The sequence below is a fragment of the Chiloscyllium punctatum genome, chromosome 9 (genome assembly GCF_047496795.1).
Source record: "Chiloscyllium punctatum isolate Juve2018m chromosome 9, sChiPun1.3, whole genome shotgun sequence".
Taxonomy (NCBI): domain Eukaryota; kingdom Metazoa; phylum Chordata; class Chondrichthyes; order Orectolobiformes; family Hemiscylliidae; genus Chiloscyllium; species Chiloscyllium punctatum.
The window spans coordinates 82783754-82791144 of NC_092747.1; positions in this window are offsets into that span (position 1 = coordinate 82783754).

Consider the following 7391-nt stretch of genomic DNA (forward strand, 5'->3'; position numbering starts at 1 on the left):
ACTCAACAGCTCTTGTGACTGCTTCCACAATGTTTCTGGGGTGGAGGGAGATGGGGTGGGCCAGACCTCCCTGACGAAATGAAAATCTGAGTGCTTGAGCACACTTTTCCTGAGTTGGGTTTGGGATGTCAGGAAATTTCCAGATGATGCACTCAACATTGGAATGTAAAGTCACGCTCCAATATCCATTGTTATCATACAGACTGCTGCCATTGTTTCCAAGTATGAACACCTTGTACAATCTTCTTAGTGAAAGAATCTAAGCTTTCTTTTGATCTTGAATGATCAAACCTCATATCTTCCTGTCAGGCAGATTTTGGAACATATCAGATGACCTTCGACACTATATTTTAAATTCAATGGCACATTCCTAAAACATGACAATTTTAGAAACCTCATAATTGTGTTAAATTGGCATGTGTTGGTTCACTACCAAACTTTCTCAAAACTTTAAAACAGATGATGTCACGACCAGAGGGTGTAAAGAGAAATCCCAAATAAAATTACATACTCTCTGATTTTTTTGTGTTTAAATTCTGCTTCTTTTAAAATGAATTATCTTGCGATACTCATTAAAATGTCCAGAGCCGAACATATGATTGTCCTTCCAGAAGCTTTTGAACCCCCTGTACTGTTTAACATTTCAGCTAAACCTGATATAAAGAGCTTGGAGATGAGTTGTCTGCCTCCAGCCAACTCCGATCAAAGGAAAACATAAGAGATCAATATTTGAAAATAAGCTCGATGAGATGTTTAACTTTTAACTTTATTTTCTATTTTATACTAAGAGGGACTGTAGTGTTTAACTTTTAATTTTTGCTTTATGTTTCTACGTTGTACCTAAGATTTTGATCCTAGTTACCTTTGTACCTAAATTGGCACTGGGAATGGCAAAACTGGACACTTTTCACTAGACTTGAGTACACATGACATTGAAATCTAATTCTAATTCTAATTTTTTTTTGTTCACCTCTATACATCACAGGGGAAACTCCAATGGGGAAGTAAAGCTAAATTAAAATTCTGGATGCTGGAAATCTGAAAAAGAAAACACAGAAATTGTTGAAGAAACTCTTCCTTCCTTCCAGCTACCAATTGGATTCATTTCTCCCATCGACTAACCAGGTTATTCCCATTATCTGTGTTCACCTATGCCTACCTCAGCACCCCGTTCTGCTCCCCACTCAAAACTCTTCCTCCAGCCCACCCCCTTTACCTACAGCTCCCCTTACATCCACTCTGAGTCCTGAAGAAAGGTTACACCTGAAATGTTGACTTCTCCACCTCCTGATGTTGCCTGGCTTGCTGTGTTCTCCCAGCCTTCTGCTTGTCTACTGAAGAAACTCAGCAGGTCTGGTAGCACCTATGGAGATAAAGCAGTGTTAACATTTCAGATTCAGTAACCCTTCTTCAGAATGGTAAAGCCATGCTTTCAATTTCTCAACCATGAAAATGCCTGTCTTATTCATGTTATGATGTTATGTTGGACTCGGGCGCAAAAAGACAGAAGTCACATGACACCAGGTTATAGTCCAACTGGTTTATTTGAAATCACAAGCTTTCGGAGCATAGCCCCTTCACCAGGTGAAGATGCCCTGAAAAAAGTGATATTCTGCGAGAGCTTATGATTTCAAATAAACCTATTAGTCAATAACCTGGAGTCGTGTGACTTCAGAAGTTTTAATGTTAGACAGACAAAGGAGTAGATAATATTCTGTCTAGGAGTGTGATTAGCTGTTATTGGACACTGTTAGTGGCTAACAATAAATTGTGCATAGAACTGAGAATCCCTACAGTGTGGAAACAGATCCTTCGGTCCAGCAAGTCCATACCAACCTTCCAAACAGAGTTCCCTTATTTCTCTACATTTCTCCTGTCTAATGCGCCTAACATTATGGGCAATTTAGCATGGCCAATCCACCTAACCTTTGGATTATGGGAGGAAACTGAAGCAGCTGGAGGAAACCCACACAGACATGGGGAGAACATGCAAACTCTACAAAGACAGCTGCCTGAGACTGGAATCGAACCCGGGTCACTGGCGCTGTGAGGCTCCAGTGCTAACCACTGAGTCACCGTGCCTCTGTGTAATAGTAGACTTTGTGATCACAAGACCTGGTATGTGGGGGTGGGAGCTAGAACATAGGAGAGTTCAAACCCTAAACTTATTGAACTCAGTGTTGAGTTCTAAAGGCTGTAGGTACCCCAAGCAGGAAATGAGGTGTTGTTCTTCCGGTTTATGCTGAGCTTTACCTAGAGCACTGCAGCAAATACTGTCTCTTTGGGAGATACATGGAATATTCTTTGTTTCAGTCCAATTCTGGCCTCTAAACCACAGATCTTTCTCCGATATATTGATGATATCATTGGTGCTGCTTTCTACTCTTGTCCAGAATTGGAAAGGTTTATCAATTTATCTTTCAATTTCCACCTTGTCCTCACTTTCACTGGTCCATCTTTGACTCGTCCCTTCCCTTCCTCAACGTCTCTGTTTCTATTTCTAGACAAAGTTAAAAATCACATCCCAGGTTGTAATCTAACAGGTTTATGTGGTAGTACAAGCTTTTGGAGCGCTGCTGCAAAATGCTTCATCCCACCCTCAGACTTACCACGCACTACTCTTTAGTATCAGTCTCATTCTTGGACACACGCACCACCATCAAGGATGTACACCTCAGCATCTCACTCTACCGCAAACCCACAGATAACCTGATGATGCTACACTTCTCTAGCTTCCACCCTAAACGTATTAAAGCAGCCATCCCCTACGGACAAGGCCTACACACACATAGGACCTGTTCAGATGAGGAGGAATGTGATGGACATCTGAAGGTGTTGAAGGAAGTCTTCATAAGAACAGGATATGATGCTCAAATCAACGGTCGCCTGTTCCAACATGCCACAGTGAGAAACTGTAATGACCTGCTCAGAAGACAGACATGGGAGACAACTGATAGAATATCCCAGGTCATCCAATACTTCCTGGGATTGGAGAAACTACACCATTTTCTTCGCAGCCTGAAAAGATGAGGATGAGCACCTCGCCAAGATCCTCCCTATGCATCCACTTCTTGCTTTTAAATAACTGTCAAATCTTAGGCTAACCTTGTTCACAGTAAATTGCCCAGCCTTCAGGAAGCAGCACGCCGAAAGCTTGTACTTCCAAATAAGCCTGTTGGACTATAACCTGGTATTGTGTAGTTTTTAACTTTGTCCAACCCAGTCCAACACCAGCACCTCCACATCTTTTTCGGGATAGACTAGCCACTAATATTCACTATAAACCCATCGAGTCCCACAGTTACCTGGACCATACATGCCCACACCCTACCTCTTCTAAAGACTCTATTCCATTCTCCCATTCCTCCATCTCTGTTTGGATGAAGGTAAATTCAACAAGGGAGCCTCTGAAATGTCCACCTTCCTCCTCAACCAAGGATTCATCAGCACGATTGTTGACAGGGCTTTCAAACAGATCTGACCGATCTCCAGCACTTTGGTCCTCAACCCCTCTCTTCCTTCCTGCAACAATGATAGGGTCTCCCTTGTCCTTACCTACTATTCCACCAGCATCCACATCCAGAGGATCTTTAGTTACCATTTTCACCATCTCCAATGAGATGCCATCATTCTCAGACACATATTCCCCTCCCCTCCCTTGTCCATTTTCCACAGGGACCATTCCCTCCAGGACACTCTGCTCCATTCTTCCTTCACTTCCAACATCCTCCCATAGCCCCATGGTACCTTCCCAGTAATCGCCAAAGGTCTAACACTTGGCCCTTTATCTCTTTCCTCCTCAGTATCCAAGGGCTCAAACATACCATCTAGTTGAAGCAGCATTTACCTGCACTTCACACAATCTTGTTTTCTCCATTCGCTGCTCACAATGTGGTTCCTCTACACTGGGGAAACAAAACATTGACCGAGTGACCACTTTGCAGAGCACCAATGTTCTGTATGCAAAGATGACCCTGACCTTACAGTTGCCTGACACTTCAACTCACCACCCTGTTCCCTGGACAACCCTGTCTCAGGCTTGCTGCAGCTCTAGCAAAACTCAGCCAGAAGAACAAACCTTGGTTTCCACTTGGGGACCCTGCAGCCTTCTGGACTGAAATGGGAGTTCAATATCTTTAGGGCTTGAACTCTCCCATGTCCTAGCCCACACCCCCACCCCCACACACCAGGCCTTGTGATCACTTGGTCTGCTATTACACACACCCCATTGTCAGCCACTAAAAATCTCCATGATCAGTTTTTGAGCCTCCTAGCCAGATTGTTATGCACTTCCTTATCTGTCCAGCTGTTCTTCCCTCTCTTGGGGCTCTATCCCCACCTATCATTTACACCTTAACCCCCCACCCACCCTATATCTGCATAAAAAGCAACATTTTCCTAGCTACCATCAACTCTGAGGAAAGGTCACTTTCCCCAAAACATTAACTTTGATTTCTCTTCACAGACCAGCTGCGTTTTTGCAGAAATTTTTGTTTTTGTTTCTGATTTACAGCATTCACAGTTCTTCCAGTTTTCATTTCATATTTTTTACGTAACTGAAGTCTGAGTTTGTTGAATTTCTCACGCATCCAACTCTCGATTCTAAGTTAGTTGTTATCTCAACATCACAAAATGAATGACTCCTGGTCTTAGCAGTTAAAAAAACCTGTTCTTTCTCTCCTTCACACACAAAAGCTTCATCTCCAGAAAAAAATCTCAGACTCCGTCTGCTGAACTGGACTAAAACTCTGAGCATAATAGATGTTGCAGAAACTTCGTCAATCCTCTATCTGCATCCCAGCTCCCAGGAGAAGAATTGCTAGATGACGACTGAACTGAAAGACTCCCAATTGGATACTGATCTTCTAGATCTAGGTCACATAAACTAATACCAACATCTTTGATACTTAAACATTTAATTATTTATAATGTTCTTCCTTCTTTACCTTTCTTTTTTCTTCTACTCTATACCTTCAGATATCCATCACATTCCTCCTCATCTGAACAGGTCCCTTGTGAATAAAGTAGCAAAGTAATTCCACCGGATATTTTGTTCATGAATCATATTTTTGATTTCATCTGAATGGATCTTGCTGTGGGTTTATTTCGAAAACTGACATTCAATGAACCAGAGTTGGGGAACCCACCTCAACCTATTTCAAAAAGGGAAGGAACATAAAGGGAAACATTATATTCATCAATACATCACTGTCTTGGACTTACAAGGGAAAGAGCAAGCATCACTTAAATTATCCCTCTTCCTTTGTGATGGAATTGAGATTCGTATTCTGAATTAGATCAAATAAAATGAACCAAAAAGATTGGTCAAATGTTCAAAATGTAACCAGTGTCCAAAACTTTAAAACAAGCTTAAATTGGATAGAAAGATACTAATTGGAAATCAAAAACAATGAGAAATGTCAGGAGCTCAAGTTACTTGGAAGACAATAACTAGAATCATCACACTGTCTGAACTAACAAAACAATGGTAAATGTTGGTGTTAAGTGTCTTCTAAGGCAGGGAAATCTGACGAGTGAAACATTAACATTCCTGAGCAATGACCACTTAAAGTGGTAGCTAGGCAACAACTGTTCCAATAAAGCTAAAAGGTTTGAAATGTTCCAGACATTGTCAAACATTGTGACCCCAGACCACAATCAGAACAGTTAGATGGAGGGTTAGAACTAGAAACTGAGCAGTGCCCCCTCACTCAGCAAAGGCTGGAAAAGCTGAATGTGCAGCTAGTGTTTAAAGACAGAGACAGGGTCTTTTTCTCCAAAAGATGGAACTGAGGCTGCAGGTCCAGATAGAAATTAATCTGTTGGAAACTGTTAAGGAAAGTATCCCCAACCTCTCACCACCATGGTAACAATGCCCCTGACCAAGAGCTGAGCTTTCAGGATCTAAAATGTGAGGAGTTTGTGCCTAAATTCAAAGAGAATGATATGGAATCCATTTTCACCATCTTTGAAAAGGTCAAGGAACAGCTACGACAGCCAGAAGAATACGCTCTTCTTGTCGGATGTGGGAGTTTAGGGAGAGTTTATGGGTTACTGAGGATTATATTGCGAATCCTATCAGATTGAATGGATTGGTTGAAGAGGCAGTTAGAGGCAATGAGGAATTTACAAGAGCAAAGGGATGTGATGGATGGCAGTTATAGGAAGGGGGGAAAAGTCTCAGATACAGTCACATAGATGGGTTAACTCCAGGAAAGGTAAGAGAGGTAGGCAGGTAGTGCAGGAGTCCTCTATGGCTATCCCCATTTGAAACAAGCATGCTGTTTTGGAAAATGGGTGATGGATTCTCAGGGGAACGTGGCACAAACAGCCAAGTTTCTGGTATTGAGACTGGCTCTAATGTAATGAGGGTACGTCAGGTTCTAAGCGATCAATTGTGCTAGGGTGAGAGGGGAAAGATATAAAAAGACCTAAGGGGTATTGTTTTCATGCAGAGGGTGGTATGGGTATGGAATGAGCTGCCAGAGGAAGTGGTGGAGGCTAGTACAATTGCAACATTTAAAAGGCATTTGGATGTGTATATGAATAGGAAGGGTTTGGAGGGATATGGGCCAGGTGCTGGCAGGTGGGACTAGATTGGGTTGGGATATCTAGTCGGCATGGACAAGTTGGACTGAAGGGTCTGTTTCCATGCTGTACATCTCTATGACTCTATGACCCTAAAAGTGGAGCCTGAGATTCAGGGTTAATTAGCCAGGAAAGCTGAAGGAGTTTATTTCATACTGATCTCTGAAATGTCCTTCGATTATGTGCAGGCAAATGTAACCAAACTTTGTGCATGTGAGCTGACCCCAGATGACTTTCATCACCAACTGAGGGGCATATAAAAGAATCCCATAGAGCTATCGTGAGTTTGAGAAGTGAAAGTAAATCCTTTTGACCAGTGGGTCTGCTCTGCGAAAGTACAGTGTAGCTAATAGTGTTGGAAGAATTTAAAATGTTCCTGCAATACCCCAAGCTTAAGAATGAACTAAGCAGATTAGAGGAACCTCACACAGCTGGGGTGCAGCCAGCTTCAAGTTTACTCTTCGGCTGGAAACATGGGCAGATCCTTTCCAAACAATTCCACGACCTGTGAAAAGATAAGCAAAGGCAGTTAGATAGGAGAAACTCTCCTCTCAGAAGACAAAACCCAAAGAAGGGTGCAAAAGCCCTCTGCAGCCCACAAGAAGACCACTCCATTCATGAGAGGAGTGTGTGTTTCTATTGCAATAAAGTAGGCCTCCACAGACACAAGTACTGAAGATTAAGAGGGAAGACGTCAGGTTTTCTGGGAGTCTGTAGAATTAACTCTGATCCACTAATCTGGGAAGATACCTAAGGGTATCTTCACTACATACCTAAACGTCTCGAAGGAACTGCATGCATTT